General features: G+C 43.6%; 6 non-coding genes across 6 annotated transcripts; 5 read left to right on the top strand and 1 right to left on the bottom strand.

Moving 5' to 3' along the window:
- Positions 1-1030: 1030 nt before the first annotated feature.
- On the bottom strand, positions 1031-1103 carry TRNAR-UCG (transfer RNA arginine (anticodon UCG)). The gene has a single exon. It is a non-coding gene; the product is annotated as a tRNA-Arg (tRNA).
- A 3734-nt stretch (positions 1104-4837) lies between these two features.
- On the top strand, positions 4838-4909 carry TRNAW-CCA (transfer RNA tryptophan (anticodon CCA)). The gene has a single exon. It is a non-coding gene; the product is annotated as a tRNA-Trp (tRNA).
- Positions 4910-9893: 4984 nt separating this feature from the next.
- Positions 9894-9965, top strand: TRNAM-CAU (transfer RNA methionine (anticodon CAU)). Its single transcript has one exon. It is a non-coding gene; the product is annotated as a tRNA-Met (tRNA).
- A 449-nt stretch (positions 9966-10414) lies between these two features.
- Positions 10415-10496, top strand: TRNAS-UGA (transfer RNA serine (anticodon UGA)). The gene has a single exon. It is a non-coding gene; the product is annotated as a tRNA-Ser (tRNA).
- A 796-nt stretch (positions 10497-11292) lies between these two features.
- On the top strand, positions 11293-11364 carry TRNAQ-UUG (transfer RNA glutamine (anticodon UUG)). Its single transcript has one exon. It is a non-coding gene; the product is annotated as a tRNA-Gln (tRNA).
- A 6134-nt stretch (positions 11365-17498) lies between these two features.
- Positions 17499-17580, top strand: TRNAS-GCU (transfer RNA serine (anticodon GCU)). The gene has a single exon. It is a non-coding gene; the product is annotated as a tRNA-Ser (tRNA).
- The last annotated feature ends 2562 nt before the right edge of the window (positions 17581-20142 follow it).

Raw genomic sequence — 20142 nt, 5'->3', positions numbered from 1 at the left:
TAGAATGTCCTGCATTCTGGATTTGTCTCATTATTTCCTGATGGCATCTTTTAATTTGTTTCTTACTCCTTTTAAATTAGAAGATAACTCTAAATGATTGATTTTTGATGAATTTGAAGGATTAGATTTAGGTTAAGCATTTTCGCCCAGACGTTGTTCTTTCCACTGTACTAACTTCACATCAGGAGGCTCTGTCTCGCTGATAGTGAAGACAGAGTGGTGCCCCTGGGTTATTTCTTCCTTTGCAATTGACAAGTAATTTTGGAGTGGCACTTGACACCACGAGCCTATGTTGTTTCCCAACCACCTTTTCCTGACGATTTTAAGATCGTTAAGTTCTTCCTTTGCTTTAGTCTATTATCTTTCCAATGGTTGCAGATGGTGATTCTAATTCTACCAGTCTTTGGTACTTGTTAGAAGTTACTTTTGTCAGACGGGTTGACCTCTTTCCTGCCTTCCTTTGACTCCCAGTGTTTCCAAGAGGTTCCCGTGGCAGCTTCACATTACTCCTGCCGTAACAGCCTGAAACTCAGGTAGATTGGCACTAAATTGTAATTGGGTCTGACGTGTTTGCGCTTTATGGTCTAGGGTACGTTCTACAGCCTGTAAGATTTATAAATGGTTCTCATCCTCGAGCGTGCAAACGAGCCACTTGGATAGTTTGGCTAAACCCCAATATCCTAGGGCCCACCCACAGCGATTCTAAGTAGGTCAAGAGTAGGGCAGACTAGGAAGGGACGTCGGCCTCGAAAGTTGACATTTTTAAGAAGCTCCCAGGTGATGTTACTGGTTCACTGACCCGACCCAATTTTGAGTAGCACTGACCCAGAAGATGTACCGTATGGCGTTGTCGTGGAGAGACAGAGAAGGATAAACAGACAATCAGCGGGCGGCCAAGTACAGAGCACAGGCAAAGGATGCGTAGGAAGGAATCTACAATGAGGATAACTTAGTGCAGCAAGTGGAAAGAAGTACATTTCTGATTACCAGCTTTGGGAGAAGGAAAAGAACAATACGATAGGCCCCCACATAACCACGGAGGGATTCGAACCCTCAATCTTCTGATCCGAAGTCAGACGCCTTATCCATTAGGCCACGTGGTCCTCGGCTGAGGCCCGCTGTAACTTGCTGACAGAAAATAATCTCTGCGTTGTGCTAACTGCAGTGACATCTTCGTTGTAAGCCAAGGAATTTCCAATCGCTAAAAAAAACCTTACGGTCTGTTTGAGGAGGGATAAAGTTTAACCTAACGGTAAAACAAAAGCAAACAAACAAACAACAACAACAACAACAACAACAACAACAAACAAAACTGCCATTGTGTTTGCGGCCGCCGGGCCGCTCTGCAACGCCAGCGCCGCCTCCCGCTCGCCGAGCCCGGCCGAGGAAGGTGCGTGAGAAGCGAGGCTCGTCCAAAGCCGACCGCCCGCAAATCCGCCGGGGGGAGGCGCCCGGGAAGCCGCCGGCTCCGACAGCCGCGCGCAGGAGCGCGCCCTCTGCTGGGCGGGTCGGGACGCCGCATCGCTCTCGGGCCCGGTGCCGTGTGGCCCCCGTGGAATTCGGCGTTATCGGAAGTCCACTGAACTTCTCACTCGCAAACTTCTTTCCAGCGTCTGGTGCGGGAAATGGCTCAGGACTTTAAAACAGATTGCGTCCAGAGCGCAGCGACCGGTGCTTTGCGGGAGGCGAGTGAGGCCTGTCTGGTTGGCCTTTGTGAAGACACCCACCTGTGTGCTGTCCATGTCAAACGTGTGACAATTATGCCAAAAGACATCCAGCTAGCACGCCGCAGACGTGGAGAACGTGCTTCAGAATCCACTATGATGGGAAACATTTCATTCTCAAAAAAAAAAAAAAAATTATCTTCTTCCTATTATTGGCAGTTCTGCATGCTTTTTTTCCCCCCATGGGGTCAAAAGTACCTAAGTATATGATTGCAAGTGCAAAAATGGGGGAGAGAAATGAGGTATTGGCAGTTTTTCCATTTTCATTTGGGTGTGAATTTTTAATATAAATGTGTAGATGTAAAGCATTAATGCAAGTTGAAAATGTTTCAGTGAATAAGGTTCAGCGATTCAACTTCATAATCATTATAAATAAACCTGTTAATTTTTTTCTGGACAATGCCAGCATTTGGATTAAAAACAAAAACAAAAACAAACAAACAAAAACAGCCGGGCGCGGTGGTGAGTGCCTGTAGTCCCGGCTACTCCGGAGGCTGAGGCTGGAGGACGGCTTGAGCCCCGGAGTTCTGGGCTGTAGTGCGCTATGCCCATCGGGTGTCCGCACAAAGTTCGGCATCAACATGGTGACCTCCTGGAAGCGGGGGACCACCAGGTTGCCTAAGGAGGAGTTAACCCGCCCAGGTCGGAAACAGAGCAGGTCAAACCTCCCGTGCTGATCAGTAGTGGGCTCTCGCCTGTGAATAGCCACTGCACTCCAGCCTGGGCAACATAGCAAGACCCCATCTCTAATTAAAAAAAAAAAAAAGTAAATTTCTTATTGATAGCAACTAAATGATGTTTGTAGCATGTTATCATAGAGTAGATTTCATCCAACCACCACGCTTTTCTGAGTTTCCTACATGCAAGTACAAGTTTTTAATGTTGTCTGTCTTCTGTGCTGTTCCTGTAAGTTTGCTATTAAAATACGTCGAACTATAAAAAAAATACTGTGACGTTTCAACTAGCGAACTACCAAGGGCAGGAATATAGTACTTCAAAAACTACTAATAGAGTGCTTTATCTTTCGATTGGCAGAGAGAAAGGCCAGAAGAGAAAGGAATGCTTGAGCTGAGAGCTGGAGAGGCGAAGACAGAAGCAGATTGCTTTCCACACGCAGGGAATCCCCGCTGCCTTACGATGCTTCCAGGTAAAGATTGTGGGTTAAACACAAAAATTCATTTTTGCATACTTCGCAAATCCCACTCAAACAACACTAAAATATACATCCAAATAGGGAGAGAAGAAAACAGAAACAAAATTTTGTCATCTGGAAAACTGATGGAGGAGTCCCTGATTTTGACAGCCCTGAGAAAGTTAAATCCTAAACCAGAAGTGGGAAAAGCAAAGAGAGTAGATGGTCACTACCGAACCCCCATTTCCATCCCTTTTCCGTATGCCAGGCTCATAAACTGTCAGTACAGCTTCATCTGGAAACTACCTGTTTGAGCTGAATGTAGCCTTCCTCCAATCCCCTTAAATTCGTATGTTGAAGCCCTAATCTCCAGTACTTCCGAAAGTGACCGTATTTCATCTGTAAAATGGAGAAAAAGAATGAAATAATATTTACAAATAAATAAAAGGGAAGAAAGAATGGGGCAGTATTTGGAGAGTCATTAAATGGGGTAATTACCGTAAATTGAGATCATGAAGGTAGGGCCCTAATCCTAAAGGCCGGTGTCCCTGTAAGAAGAGATTAGGACACGGACGACAGAGAAAAGATCATTTAAAGGCAGAGGGAGAAGATAGTCACCTGCAAGCCATCAAAAGAGGCCTCAGGGGGAAAAAAAAATCAATCAGACAATCACCGTGAATCTCGGACTTCCAGTTTCCAGAACTGTGAGAAAGTGATTTCTGTTGTCTACGCCACCCAGTCTGCAGTGTTTGTTACAGGAGCACTAGTAACTAATATACTGTCCTTCCTCCATCCTGGAATACTGTACGTTTATTTTCATTCATTCATTCATTCCTTTTTTTTTTTTTTTTTTTTTTTTTTTTTTTTTTTTTTTTTTTTAGACAGAGTTTTGCTTTTGTTACCCAGGCTGGAGTGCAATGGCGCGATCTCGGCTCACCGCAACCTCCGCCTCCTGGGTTCAGGCAATTCTCCTGCCTCAGCCTCCTGAGTAGCTGGGATTACAGGCACGCGCCACCATGCCCAGCTAATGTTTTGTATTTTTAGTAGAGACGGGGTTTCACCATGTTGACCAGGATGGTCTCGATCTCTTGACCTCGTGATCCACCCGCCTCGGCCTCCCAAAGTGCTGGGATTACAGGCTTGAGCCATCGCCCCCCCGCCTTATTTTCTTGAAAAAGCAAAATATCGGGTTTCGAGGCTGGAGGATTGATTCTCAAACTTTTCCCACAACACAATCGCCTGGAAGGGTATTTAAAACAGACCGGGCGGCTCGCGTCCAGTTTCTGATTCAGTAGGTGTGGGGTTTTCCTTTTTCTAGGTTCCCTGATGCTGCCGACCCTGAGGCACTTCTTGAGAACCGCTGGGCTGGAGGAAGTTAAGCCCCGGGGTAGTGGAAAACGGTGAGTTCAATAAAGGTCAGCGGCTTGTTTGGGGTTATTGTTGTGAACTGATTGGCAGGTGTACACTATAGAGACCAGAGGGCCTGCGGATTCTGACTGAGAAGGGATTGTTTAGGGAAGAGATATTATTCACGTTAGGCTTTTGAAACCCAGCGGGTTGAGGATGGAGCAGGTGTGCGGACCGGTGAAGCAAGGGCCGCTAGGCCAGGTCCTGCGGGGCAGGGCGAGGCTAGGATTCTCTGGTGAAGAGGGAGAAGTCTAGTACATTTACAGAAAGTAATGGTACAAACTTCATAACCGTTCTTATTACTGTTTCACTGCAAATCTAAACCGAACACACAGACTGTTTTTCTCGAAAAAGACAAATTCGAGAACTGGAAAGACCGGACTTGAGAAACAACTGTTTTTAATATATGGAACCTTTAGTTGGGTTTGGGGATAATGATTAAATCTGGAAACTTCCTTATTTTACTCAGCAAAGCCTTAGCGAAACTGGGAAAAGAGGTCAAATCAAACAGTAAGTTATTGGGAGGGAGAGAAGGCTAGATTCTTAACTTATAAGAAAAAAAAGACGCAACCGAGGCCTCGTGGCGCAACGGCAGCGCGTCTGACTCCAGATCAGAAGGTTGCGTGTTCAAATCACGTCGGGGTCAAGGGCAGTTGCGTTTTAGTGATCTGTATTTAGATATGTTTAGTCAGTCAACCCGTGTAAAGAACTCAAGGGCTTGATGACGGCGGTTAAGACAGGAAGGACACCTTCTGTTATCTGCATTCAGCGTCTCTTTTGCCCTTGGCTTGCTGTTAGGACTGTCAAACGAAGAATTCCCCTCGTGGACAGTCTCTCTTTGGCCCCTCATTAAAGTGAAATTAAATGCTCTCCTCTGGCATCAGATACCTTTTTCTCCAGGCAAACTCCTAAACGTTGGCGCTTTTTCCATGCTTATCCCCTGACCTCTTTGCTTCATGACTCTTCCTTTGCTCATCTGCCTGCAACAAACACTTCATGCTTTCTCAGTTTCGTCCCCGCTCGACCTGGAGTCAGAAACTTGGGACCATCCTGGACAACATCTCTTCTTGGCTTCTCAATGGAATCTTAAGTTGTGCTGAGTTTTACCTCCTCGTATGTCATATCCCATCTCTCTACTTCTCTCCGTTATTACAATGGCCTTTTTGCTTCCATCTTTTATCTCTTGCCAGGGATAGTGACGTGAATCTTTTGTTTTTGTTTTGAGACAGAATCTCACTCTGCCGCCCAGGCTGTGGTGCATTGGCACGATCTTGGCTCACTTCAGCCTCCACCTCCCAGGTTCAAACAATCCTCCTGCCTCAACCTCCCAAGTAGCTGGGACTACAGGCGTGCACTAGCACACCAGGCTAATTTTTGTATTTTTAGTAGAGACGGGGTTTCGCTATGTTGGCCAGACTGGTTTCGAACACCTGACCTCAGGTGAGGTGCCTGCCTCGGCCTTCCAAAGTGCTGGGATTACAGGCGTGAGACATGGCGCCCGGGGGGACTGGGCACTTTAAAGGGAGAATGAAGGAACAGAAAAGGGGGTGAGCAGGGCTCAGTGGAGCCAGGGAAGTGAAAAATTACAGAATTCAGAAAGAGGACACTGGTTCATATGAACCTCATCTGGGTTTGCTAAGTGGTGCTTACAGAAGGTAAGCTCCTACCTTCCCTCAGAAATGGGAGACAGGGACTCTAACTTCACGTGTTCTTTGGAGCCACGGTGCATTTCTTAGGCAGTCTTGAGTTTTCTCAGGCAGGCATTTTAAGGGGGACTAGGGTCATCTTAGGGATGTGGTCTTGAGCTGCTAGAAACGATTTTAGTGTCTTTAGTCTGTTAAGGTCAAGATTGAGGCTTAGTTGAGAAGAATGTACAGAGGAGCCTGCCTAGAGTTTGGTCAAGGAGAGAATCTTTTTCATTTGACACAGCAGAAATAGGCCAGGTCTCCCTAATGGCTGAACAGGCAGGCCTCCATTACAACTCTTTCAGTACTCAATGAGTGGTTAAGTTAAATATGAAAAGCTAAGAAAAGTCAGTGCCCTGATACAAAGGGTGGAATATAACCAAGGCCCACCAGGAGCACATCTTTAAATGCGTGCACACTTACATGTAGACATAAAGCTTAGAAGGTGTATAAGCCCTGGAAAACTGTGATTATGAGTTGCTTGGGCTGTAATTTCCAGGCCTTCTCCCTGTACCCAGTTACAGAAATAAAATCCTGGCTTGGCTTGTGGGTCATGCCTGTAACCCCTGCACTTTGGGAAGTCGAGGCAGTCAGATCACCTGAGGTCAGGAGTTCAAGACTGGCCTGGCCAACATGGCGAAACCCCATCTCTACTAAAAATGCAAAAATTAGCCAGGCATAGTGATATGCACCTGTAATCTTGGAGTAACTGGTATTACATTACTCAGGATCCTGAGACACAAGAATCGCTTGAACCCGGGAGGTGGAAGTTGCAGTGAGCGGAGATGACGCCACTGTACTCCAGCCTGGGTGACAGAGCAAGACTCAGTCTCAGGAAAAAAACAAAACAAAAAAGAAAAAGAAACTCCCTTCTTTCTGGTTCATTTGCATCTCATTATTGGGCCCCAAGAATAAGCAGCCTGACCCTTGGTTTGGTCGGAGAGAAATAGTAGCAGTATTATTCAGTTACAGAAGTGAAAAATAATAAGAAGGCCGGGCGCGGTGGCTCAAGCCTGTAATCCCAGCACTTTGGGAGGCCGAGGCGGGTGGATCACGAGGTCGAGAGATCGAGACCATCCTGGTCAACATGGTGAAACCCCGTCTCTACTAAAAATACAAAAAATTAGCTGGGCATGGTGGCACGTGCCTGTAATCCCAGCTACTCAGGAGGCTGAGGCAGGAGAATTGCCTGAACCCAGGCGGAGGTTGCGGTGAGCCGAGATCGCGCCATTGCACTCCAGCCTGGGTAACAAGAGCGAAACTCCGTCTCAAAAAAAAAAAAAAAAAAAAAAAAAAAAAAATAATAATAATAATAAGAAACGAGGAAGACTAACGAGAGAGAATTGGCTAAATAAATTCATTATATATAATAGAGCCTGGGTCTCAAAAAAAAAAAAAAAAAAGATAAAGGATGAAATTGGCAAGGATAAGCATGTACTTGACCCAGATATAGTACATTGATATAAGCGGGATGGCCTTTGACTAATAATGGGATGGTCTTTGACTAATAATGTGAGTGCCAGGAGTGGAGAATGTGGGATTTAGGGGGGAAATCACAGACTATTTACACCAAAGCAGGATTTTGGACTATTAAGAGAGTTACGTATGATTTTAAAAAAGAGTGAGAGGACAGGGAAAAGAACCTATATACAGTCTAGGGAGATGTAGTTTTGTTTGTTTTCATAGACGACAGATAAAACTTAGATTACTCTGTATCAGGAAAGATGCGTTGAATAGTTCAATTGTAATTGATGGGATTTTGCAACATGATGCAGAGTAACATGCAGAAGTCACCTTAAAATAACCTTGGGCAATTGATCAGGCTGATCTTGAACTCCTGGCCTCAAGGGATCCTCTTGCCTTCGCCTCCCAAAGTGCCCGGAGTGCCTAGTTTACTGTCTATATTAACATAACTTTACGATTCCACTATTTGCATCAACATATCTTTACTATTCCCTCCCTCCCTTTCTTACTCCCTCCCTTCCTTCCCCTTTCTCTTTCTCTCTCCCTTTCCTCTCCTCCTCTCCCCTCTCCTTCCCTTCCTTTATTTCTTTTTGTCACCCAGGCTGGGTTTCATTTGATGGGCCATCTGGGCTCACTGCAACCTCCTCCTCCCGGGTTCAACGATCCTCCTGCCTCCGGAGTAACTGGTATTATAGGCACGTGCCACCACGCCCGGCTAATTTTTGTATTTTGTTGTTGTTGTTTTTAAGACAGAGTCTCACTGTGTCACTAGGCGCCAGGCTGGAGTGCAGTGGGGCGTTCATGGCTCACCGCAACCTCCACCTCCCGGTTCAGGCAATTCTCCTGCCCCAGTCTCCTGAGTAGCTGGGACTGCAGGCGCGGGCCACCATGCCCAGCTAATTTTTTTTGTATTTTTAGTAGAGAAGGGGTTTCACCATGTTGGCCAGGATGGTCGCCATCTCTTGACCTCGTGATCCGCCTGCCTCGGCCTCCCAAAATGATGGGATTATAGGCGTGAGCCATCACGCCCAGCCATTTTTGTATTATTATTATTATTATTATTATTATTATTTGAGGCAGAGTTTCGCTCTTGTTACCCAGGCTGGAGTGCAATGGCGCGATCTCGGCTCACCGCAATCTCCGCCTCCTCGGTTCGAGCAATTCTCCTGCCTCACCCTCCTGAGTAGCTGGGATTACAGGCACGCGCCACCATGCCCAGCTAATTTTTTGTATTTTTAGTAGAGACGGGGTTTCACCATGTTGACCAGGATGGTCTCGATCTCTTGACTTCGTGATCCACCCGCCTCGGCCTCCCAAAGTGCTGGGATTACAGGCTTGAGCCACCGCGCCCGGCCATTTTTGTATTTTTAATAGAGACAGGGTTTCACCATTTTGGCCAGGCTGGTCTCGAACTCCTGACCTCAAGCTATCCACCCGCCTCAGCCTTCCAAAATGCCGGGTTTACAGGCGTGTCTTTTTCACTTTGAAAGTCTGCAAGGGTCTCGTATCAGCAGGCTGTCTGCTTACTTCTACGTTCAAACGTTCCGAGAATTTGTTTGTTTTGAGACAGGGTCTCTGTCACCAGGCTGGAGTGCAGTGGCGCGATCTTGGCTCACTGCAACCTCTGCCTCCCAGGTTCAAGCGATTCTCCTGCCTCAGCCTTCCCAGTAGCTGGGATCGCAGGTGTACGTCACCACTCTCGGTTGATTTTTGTATTTTTAGCAGAGCTGAGTTTTCATCACGTTGGCCAGGCGGGACTCGAACTTCTGATGTCAAGTGATCAGCTCGCCTCGGCCTCCCGAAGTGCTGGGATTACAGGCGTGAGCCACCGCAGTATTTTTACTTATTTACTTATTTCTCTGCTCAAACGTTTACTCAGAATATTTAGACATAATATTTGATTGGATTTAAAAAACATTATAGATAGAGAACATACATTCTGACTTTTTTACTTATTAAGGACGATATGAGATGTGAAAAACGAAGCAAACCGTCTTAGCGGCGTCTGGTAATGCTGGTTCTTGGGTGGAATTCTTTCCTGCCGCGCGGAAGCCTTAAGATCGGTTCTTGCACAAGGCGGCTGACGATTTTACGCCGAACATTTTCGATGAGAATTGCAAGTAAACAATGTTTGGAAATAATAATGACTCCCTCCGGTATCCAGGAATGGCTGAAATTTACACAGGGATTTATGACTTCACCTTTATACATTGCTCCTGGTAGCCTGCGCCTGGTTTTCCAATCACTCGAAACACACTCCCGTCCGAACTTGAGCGAACTTCACTTTCAGCTGATTCGGATTTTTCAAGGGAGATTTCTAAACCTCTGGTGCTTGAAAGTGGCGTGCAGCCCGATATGGATGGTCAGTGTGCACTTCTCATTCTTCGGAATAAATTTCGCAAACAACGAAATCATTTAGAATTAGGAAGATGCCAAAAATTGTAGCCTGTAATACATGCTTGACAAGGTTCTCGCTGTGCCAGCAGAGTGGCGCAGCGGAAGCGTGCTGGGCCCATAACCCAGAGGTCGATGGATCGAAACCATCCTCTGCTAGGTGTCTTTCCGTCTTTTACTTGAAGACTAAATAAGATGTCCAAAAAAGGGGGGTGGGGTTGGGCTTTAAATGAGGCGAGCTAAACGTTAGCGGACCTGACCCGTGTTAAGACTCCACAAGGTATCCAGGTAGAAATGCAAATTTGCAACCTTCAGTAACTGTAAGTCCGACTAATTTGTTGTGTAGAGGTAATGGAGACTTTTAGGGGTTGGCATGCGCCCCGAAGTGAAGTCTTTCTTACTTTCTACATCAGACAAGGCTTGCAGTTTGCAATATCTCTCTTAGCTAATATCTAAATCTTCAGAATTTTTATTATTATTATTTTTAACCAGGATGAGGGACGCTCCAGAGCTGTTACATTGTCAAAATGAACGAATTTAAAGATATCTGTAAAAAAAAAACACATATATTCCTCATGGGAATATATCCAGAGCTTTAGAGGAGGCACGTAGTCGTGGCCGAGTGGTTAAGGCGATGGACTTGAAATCCATTGGGGTTTCCCCGCGCAGGTTCGAATCCTGCCGACTACGGTGGGTTCTTTTCTTTTCAGGTAGAGGAAATCCGGTGCACTGCCTGTGCAATCACAGAATAACATGGAGTAGTGCTTTTTATTTTTCTGCTGTTATCTTTCTCCATAAAAGTGGAAGCAGGTAGTTTTAGTCCTTTCTTATAACAAGACAGAAAAAATTGTGAAGGGTTACATGGGAAAGTAACTTGAAAATTACTAGTAACTTGAAAATACTAGTAACTTCTGACACTGCTATAAAAATGATGGAAAAACGGTCAAGCTGTTTTGCCTTTAAGTCTTCCTGAAATGCTGTCTTCCTATCTGAAATCCAGCTCGTGTCTGACTTCCCAAACCGTTCTTGCCTTTAACTTAAGGAATCAGTATCTCAAACAGATCCTTTCTGGTTCCCCTCCTGTCATCGTACTTTCTGAGGTCAGAATTGCAGAGAAGGAAACATCAGATAGAGAATCCCCAAAACTGTTTCATACATGTCTTAAGAGATTTCTAAGTTTTGGTATTTTCTTTTATAAATCCGTAAGTAGAAAAACGTATCATGACCAAAAAGTTCAGCAAATGCACTGTTATAACTAATCAAGGAAATGTTCCTATTCATCATCTCTGTGGGAAGGTCAGAACACGATTTTGGAAAGGTCAGTTCTGTTCTTGCTTTCCATCTGCCAGAGCAGTTTTGTTGCTTTCTTGGAATCTGGCAATTCGCACCTGTTTCGAGACGCCAAAGTAAACAGCACTTTCATTGGACCAATTCCACCAACTACATTGACATTATCAAAAATCTGCCAGGGACCCAGCATGCTGTTGGCCCCATGGTGTAATGGTTAGCACTCTGGACTTTGAATCCAGTGATCCGAGTTCAAATCTCGGTGGGACCTGCTGTTGTTTTAGTGCTCTTCCCTTCTTTCAAATTACCCTTGTACGCCGAGGAGCGTACACCTGAACACTAAGCACCTCAACATCCGTCCCAGTGGGAAGCACGATGCTTTCCCTACAGAACAGCGTCCTCTCATCTTTCACCCGACATTTCACATCTGACCTCTCTTGCCCCTCCTCTCCTGCTGGACACGAGTCCCCCAGATTTAGATTATCATACCAAGTTTAAGGATACATCTTTCACCTTTCAGACTTCGGTTCTTTCCTTTTTTGAACAGTACTCAAATGGGTTCAAGTTTTATCAGTTTCTAAGACGGACCTGGTCCAGGTATGTTTGTAGTGTACGTGACTCTCTTGGAGCCTCTGCTATTCGGGATGCAGATAGCGTTAATTAAATAAATATTAATAGAATGTTGCATCAAATAGATGACATGCTCTGTAATCAATATGTATAGATATTCATGAAATAAGCAGTCGTGGGTGGCCCCATGGTGTCATGGTTAGCTTTCAAAACTTTGAATCTGGTGACTTGAGTTCAAATCTTAGTGGGACCTGCTTTGGCATTGGTGACTCTGTTGACCTTTTTGCTTCTTTTAAATCGTCAACACATCCTGGTCTGTGGATTTACCTTCTCATTTGTGCTTTTTTTCTCCCGATTAGCAAGTGTCATGTAACTCCTGATTCTCATTTCTGGCTTCTGAGTAGTATCGTGTCCTTGCACAATCTTGGTTTTTGTCTCTTAACACCCACTCTTCCCTGAGTTTCCAAAGGCAGTCAGTTACTCTAGGTATTTACGTGCTCAGGGTGCTTAATGGTTTAGGTGTCAGAGGCCCCTCCTGCAAAGGTTATCTTCTTTGTAGGCCCCTCAAAATGCAAGGACTTACTTAAGAATTGTCTCAGCAACCGCGTCTTGTAAGGATCCCATAGTATATTGGTCACCACCCTGGATGAATCCAGGAATTTGAGTCCAAATCTCTTTGGGACTTTAGCAACGTCTTGGTCAAATTTCCTCCAATTTCTCCTAAATCATTAGCCCACCTTCGAGGTATACCCACATGGCTGCAAGCACTGCCAATAACCTCCCGCCAATCAGCATGGCGCCCTGCCCTGGAGAAAACTTTCTATACCTACTGACCTCTGAAATTTTAGCCATAGTCCTCTTTTACTTGATGTCTCTTTTTGCCCTTTTGCTCACAGTTTCTCAGATTCTGGTGAGTTAGAATCTTGGCTCCAGTGATTAAGAATTTATATTTTACAGCCCTCAATCTGCTTCTTTATTTTCTAGAGCCTATTTAAAGCATTCCATCTGCTTTGAAGCAGTAACACTGTCCTTAAAATGTTTGGACTGCACAATGGCACAGTTGTACACATCTTAGAGCCTCTACTGCCTGTACTCAGTTGGGACTCCATCCAAACTCTTTAAGCTAATGTATTGTTCACATTATTTGAAAGATGAACCAGTATGTTAAAAGTACACATTAGTCTTTCAGTAGAGGTTCAACTTCCATATCCTGGTGACTTAAGCCTGGTCTAGCACCTAGGCTTCAAATCTCAGAGGACCTGTCTCAGTTTTGGTAACCTTGCTCTTGAGTTTACCCAAATGGGCAAGTGCACTTTGGCATGAATAGATACTCTCTTAGACTTGGACTTGCCCTTTTCTGGAGCAACATCCAGCTTCTTGCTCTTTCCTCTGGCTGCTGAAAGTTGCCCTCTGCCCATCACCCTCATGTATCCCTAGAAATTCTTCTTTTGAAAGCTTTGCTTGAGCCTGAAGGTCAGTTAGATTCCTGTAAGTTAATTATCTGCTGGGGTGAGTAAAGTTTTATGTGTCAGAGGCCCCACCTGTGAGTTTTTTCTTCTTCAGAGCTTACTCTGAATTCTCCATATGCTAACTGGACTGAGGCATGAAAACACGCAACCCACAAATTGAGTCATCCAGGGATCTGCATTTTTCTCCCTATGAGAAGCCCTCTATTAGTGTTCCTTACATTGAATCTATGCCTATTTTAAAAATTAACTGACCAGATGCAACAGTGTACACATCTTCCCTAGAACCTTTGTTATACAAAGGTACCATGGTATAATGGTTAACACTCTGGACTCCAAATACATTGATCCCAACTGTTGATGGGACTCTAAATTCCTTCTGTTGACTCTCCCTACAGTTCAAAACATATCCTCCAGTGTTCTCAATAACAGCAAAAGAAGAGTCCCATGAACTCCTCTGGCCTCTAAAAATTGTTCCGGAAAAAGCACTGTAAACTTTTTCTTCTATTTAACCCTTATTCATGGCACTGTCTTAGTGGCTCTGTATTAGCTTCTTATTGCTGCTGTAACACTTATTGCAAACTTGGTGGTTCAAGACAATGTGAATTTTTTTTTAATTTATTTTTTCAAGATAGAGTCTCACGCTGTCACACAGGCTGGATATGATGGCGTAGTGGCGCAGTCATAGCTCATTGCAGCCTCAAACTCTTGGATGCAAGTAATCGTCCTCTGTCAGCCTCCCAAGTAGCAAGGACTACAGGTGCACACCACCATCCCAGGCTAAGACAATGCAAATTAAATTTTTTTGCAGTTTTGGATATCAGAAGTTTATAACAAAAGTATTAGCAGGGCTGTGTATCTTCTGGAAACATCATGAGATAATTCGTTTTCCTCGATTTTTCACCTTCTAGTGGCCCTTCCTTGTATCACTTCTTGTTCTATAGTTACATTTTCTACTACTGATTGAACCTCCTGCCTTCCTTTTATAAGGACCCTCTTGATTACGTTGGACCCACTTAGATAATCCAAGATAATCTCTCCATCTCAAAATCCTCAATGAAATCCAATCTGCAAAATTTCTTTGACCACTTAAGGTAACATAAGGTAATATATCAACAGGTTCTGGGGATTAGTTATGGACCTATTTTGGGGATCATTATTTAGCTTACGATGACCTCTATCAACAAATAGTAGGCATTTTTAATGCTCTTTAGATTTAATCTATCAGTTATAACTTTTTTTCAAGAAGATAATGTATAGATTTATATCAGACTTATACACAAGTTGCAAGAGGAGAATCTTATGGAAAGGCTTTATGATGTAATGATTAGCATCTGAACTCGGATTTGGCAAATTTCTGATGTCTTGCATTTTTACCTTCTCAATATACTCCCTCCCACCCATAGGATCCATTGCTCTATGGCCGATCAGCCCTTCCCGAATGTATTAGTTATTTCTTGTATAAAAAATGGCCCCCAAATTGGAAGCTTAAAACAATAGACACATATCTCACATGAGATATCATGAAAGTAATATCCTATCACATTTTCTATATTCTGTAGATTACGAGCAGATCACTAAATCCAGCCGACATTCACAGGGAAGAGAATACACAAGAAGCGTGACCAACATGCTGTTAAACACTCCAGAGACCTCATGGTAGAATAAGCCCTAATTGGAGCTGGTCTATTGCTATGACTGATACTTTGCAGACAGCTTCTTTTGCTTGGTTAGGAAGTGCTGTATTGGGAGCAATTCCTGGTATCTTTTAATTGGGAAAATTATCTCTTGGCCTCACTTTTTAAAAATCAGTTTTCCTGGCTGGGCATGGTGGCTCGCGCCTGTAATCTCAGCAGTTTGGGAGGCCGAGGCAGGTGGATCACCTGAGGTCAGGAGTTCAAGACTAACCTGGCCAACATGGCGAAACCCTGTCTTTAAAAAAAAAAAAAAAAAAAAAAAGGAAAACAATTAGTTTTCCTCTGTGTATATTCCTTTATAATTAAGCCAGTATTGAAGAGCTTGACTGTTACCGTCTTCTAATATCATGCCTGAACAAGTGAATTAGAATGTATAGGGATAATGCTGGACATGAATACTTCTCAAACGTTCCTCATATTGGTATTCATGAAAGGAAAAAAACAAAACAAAACAAAACAAAACAAAAAAAAGTTCCTTGTGGATTCAAATGTGCAGCACGGAGAACCACTGAGCTAATTTTTCCCTGATCACCCTGGTTAACTTGCCACCACTCCTGTGCATTTAGTATCTTCTGACATACTGTGCATTTTATTTTGCTCTTCTTTCTTTCTTTTCTTTTCTTCTTCTTCTTTTTTTTGTTGAGACTAGTTCTCACTTCTTCACCCAGGCTGGAGTGCAGTGGCACAATCTTGGCTCACTGAACCTCAACCTCCCAGGTTCAAGTGATTGTCCTGCCTCAGCCTCCTGAGTAGCTGTGACTACAGATGTGTGCCACCACACCCAGCTAATTTTGGTATTGTTTTGTAGAGATGAGATTTCACCATGTTGCCCAGGCTGGTCTTGAACTCCTGCGTTTGAGGGATCTGCCTACCTCAGTTTTCCAAAGTGCCATGTTTACAGGTGTGAGCCACTGTGCTCAGCTTATATTTTGCTTTATAAATTGTTTATTGCTTATTTTGACATAATTAGCTTTCACCAGGACAGGGAATTTCGTGCCTGGTATATACATCTGTTCTTACAACAATGCCTGGAACATATGAGATGCTCAATAAATATTCATCAAAAGATCAAATGAAGCAGAGAACCAATGAACCTTTCAGGTCCAGATTTGTTTATAGGGCTTTATAATTCCGAATCCGACCACTATCAAGACCAAGCAATATTTTTTCTTTTGAGAACACTTTAGAATTTATAGCAAACTGAAGCTTTAAAAAATAAAAGTTCATACATTTCTTGGCCTGCTATGTTTTGATGCTGATTTGAGACTTACTATGTTTAATATTTATTAGGTCATTCCTTGGAACGTCCTTAGAGTATAGAGTTTTCATCCCGATCATATTCTTAATTTCTTTGCTTTGCTTTGCTTTTGAGACAGGGTCCTACTCTGCCACTCTGTTGCCCAGGCTGGAGTGCAGTAGTGCAATTATGGCTTGATGCAGCCTCCCCCCACCCAGGCTCAGCTGATCCTCCCACCGCAGCCTTCCAGGCACCAGCCACCACACCAGGTTAACGTTTTGTGTATTTTGCGGAGCCGGAGTCTCGTCATGTTGCCTAAGCATCCTCCAGCATCGGGCTCCCAAAGTGCTGGGTTGACAGGTGTGAGCCATCGTGCCTGGCCTTATTTTTTTTATGCCACATCATGTCAAAACAAACACATGCACCATATTATTGTTTTTGTCATTTTATTGGGTATAGGTGGAAAAGCAGCCCGTGGTATTCAGGAACTGACCTGACCCGATTCACTAGGCCTGCATATTGTCAGGAACTGGCCAGGCAGTCACTGCTGGATCATGGGGTTCTTCTGCTGTACCTAATCTCACAGAACATTAGCATCAGACTGATTTTTCTGATTGTGATGAAATGAGACAGAAACAACCAAGGAAAGGTTGAGCACGGTGGCTCATGCCTATAATCCCAGCACTTTGGGTAAACCAAGGTGGGTGGATTGCTTGAGCTCAGGAGTTTGAGGCCAGCCTGGGCAACATAGTGACATAGTGAGACCTTGTCTCTATAAAAAGAATTTTTTTTAAAAAAATTTAGAATTTAAATAAAAAAAGATAAAAATGACAAAACCAAGTATCATTTTTTTGGTCACATTTCTTTGTACAAAATAAGCAAAACAAAACCAAAATTCCCCAAATGGCCCCACGATTCTTCAAGATACAATCCAAAATCTAGGGTCTGTCATTGAGAACCAATCAGTTTGACTGTAACCCATCACTTCACCACTTTACCAGTCACCCACTTGGGCTTCTAGGAGTGGCGATGGTTATTTCTTAGATGACATCGTATGGCAGGCATCCTTCTGAGAATCCTACCAAGGAGCGTCCAGGGATGCAACAATTGACTTAACTGGTTTAATGACGGTGTTCATATACATGACCCAACAGAAAAGACAAAATCTAATTTGATTTTAGAAACAGGAACCGTCACTAATTCCATTCTTCCTTTTTAATTTTTCTTATTTTTTCCTTAAAAACTATACTTTGTCATCTTTATTCGAGTCCGTTCCTCCCTCCCCTCTTCTTTTTAGTTTTTCTTCCTTTATGATTGTAAGAAGGCCATTTATCCATCATTTTCATCACTGAAAACATTTAGCGAAACAATAGGAATTGCTAAATTCAACTGTTGAGTAAAGAAACATTGTATATCCGGAGCTTGTCAGGCACGTGACGAGGTGGCCGAGTGGTTAAGGCGATGGACTGCTAATCCATTGTGCTCTGCACGCGTGGGTTCGAATCCCATCCTCGTCGCTCGCCTTTACCTGCTAATTAGGCTTTTGGTTCCTCAATTGGTGTATGTCCCTCGTTGTATATGCTCAGTGAGAATGAGGTGCTTTTTATTTTATTTTAATTTTTTTTTTTGGTTCTCTTTAAGCGAGGTATTCTTCAGTACGTATTAGAACACTAACATGTGCTGGCACTAACAACCTTCTGTCGGTAACATGAATACTGATCTCATTTTATAAGCGATTGAAAAATTACAGTAAGCTTTGAGCGCTCCGCGCAGGCAGAGCTGTACCAACCGCTGCTCCAGATCCCCAGCACTTTGTTTCAGCTGAAAACTGATTTCCGATTCTCGGATTTTTTTGCTTAACCCCTAAATGGCGGCTGGCCTTTCTTATCTCGCTGTGATCCAGTGATTGTTAATTACATACAACTGGGGAGATTTCTCAGTTCCCTAGTCTCCTGCCCTGCCCCAGACCCAGATCCTGGGATCTTTAGGGGGTTGAGTCCGGTGGTCGTTTTGCAAGTGCCTTGGGTCTTCCCCAGTTAAGAACCATCACTGTCTTCACTGCCTTCTTAGTTTTGGTTTCCCTGTTTTGGCAGTTTTCATCATCAGTGTGTAACCATAAGGAATTGGGCCCGGCACAGTGGCTCACACCTGTAATTCCAGCATTTTGAAAGGCCGAGACTGGAGGATCACTTGAGCCCAGGAGTTTGAGACGGACCTGGGCAATATACCCAGACTCTACAACCCCACCCCTTCCGTACAGTTAAGACAGAGAGAGAGAGAGAGAGAGAGAGAGAGAGAGAGAGAGAGAGAGAGAGAGAGAGAGAAATTGGTTACATATGCCATGTTATTCCTAAATAATGAAGCCCACAGGACCATTAAAATTTATGTTATACAAAAATCACACACACACACAAACTGCTAAATCTGCTAAACTGCCATTTGGCCCATCTAAATATCCCATACCTAAACAAAGAAACACAAAAAATTGGTTATGCTTATGCCATAAGCAAAAACTTTTCAATTTAAAAACATCTTTTTAAAATTTATGTGGTTTATCAGAGGCTCTATTGTCTTCCACTTTTAAACATCTCTCTTAATCTGGTTTTTTGGTGGACAAAAGGGAGGGTTGTTACATAAAAGTTAGCTGCCTCTCTGTGATATTTAATGTTTCAGAATTCAAGACTGTTGGTGAACTCCTGACAGAGACCACTAGAGACATACTTGTAGACAAGCAAAATTGGATTTGTTGGCTCGTTGCAATGAGGAAGACAAAATGCTATGGTGAACCATTAGCTGAGTCTGTAATTTTTGTGATTGTATATCCTAATAATTTTTATCTAGAAAATGAGAGGATAGGCTGGGTGTGGTGGCTCACGCCTGTAATCCCAGTACTTTGCAGGCAGACACAGGAGTTCAGGAGTTTGAGCCTGTATGGTGAAACTCTGTCTCTACTAAAAATACAAACATTAGCTAGGTGTGGTGGCACATGCCTGTAATCCAGCTACTTGGGAGTCTGAGGCACAAGAATTGCTTGAACCCAGGAGGTGGGTGAGCCTAGATTGCTTGAACCCAGGAAGTTGCAGTGAGCCTAGATCGTGTCACTGCACTCTGGCTTGGGTGACAGAGTGAGATTCTGTCTGAAAAACAAACAAACAGAAGATAAAGCAGGATTATCACTACAACTGGTAAGAAAGGAGTAGTCATATTAGAAAGGAGGGGCTGTTTGGTTACTTTTGTTATTTGATGCTGTCCATTTTTCTTTGTTTTATTCACTATGACTAAGAACTGTATTGTTTTTAATTTCAAGTTATAATGGCCACAAAGTGTCCTTGTCTGTTGGTGTTTCTTTGAGATTGCTTATATCCAATGGGAGTTGACCAGAGCTTTGCTGTTAGAGCCAGGCCAGCTTCTAGGAGCTCCAAGTCCTAGCTGTTAATGTCAGACCAGTTCTGGCTATCAGGGGCTGTTTTTCTCTTCCTCAAGATATAGGTTAATTTGTAAATTTAGTAAATTCTTGATTTCTTTCCATATCTAAGCCCTTTGCCTAATAACTCTGCAATTCCTCCCTAAGAAATGTGCTATCTTTCCATACCACTCTGCTTTTTGCCTTGGGCAAGAAAATGACTTTGGTCAATGTGATGTTAGCAGGCATGAGTCAATTAGGGTCTTTTAATACGCCTGCATCGTTGCGTGTTCCTATGCACCTCTGCCATCTTCGTGAGAGAAATTTTCCCTTGGGTAGCTGCTCTTTTCACCCTTGGCCCCAAAAAGAACGTGCTTCGAACTAACCAGTTCCTACTGTGAAGCGCCAAGGAGGTAAGCTGAACTGTACTTACACCTTAAGGTACAGCTATCCGTGTAATTTGGCCTAGAGTTGTTGACTTTCAACTGACACACAGAAATGCTTATTATTATATGTTTTTAAGTGTTTGTGCATGGGTGTGTTTTAATGGAGCAAGAGCTGACTGAAACACACAGTCTTTACTTCCTGCAAGTCGTAATAAAAATCTTTATGTTTTTGGCTGGGGATGGTGGCTCGCATCTATAATCCAGATTTGGGAATCGAGGCAGGAGGATTG

The sequence above is a fragment of the Saimiri boliviensis genome, chromosome 4 (genome assembly GCF_048565385.1).
Source record: "Saimiri boliviensis isolate mSaiBol1 chromosome 4, mSaiBol1.pri, whole genome shotgun sequence".
Taxonomy (NCBI): Eukaryota; Metazoa; Chordata; class Mammalia; order Primates; family Cebidae; genus Saimiri; species Saimiri boliviensis.
The sequence above is the reverse complement of the archived record's forward strand: the minus strand, read 5'-3'. Positions and strand labels throughout refer to the sequence as shown.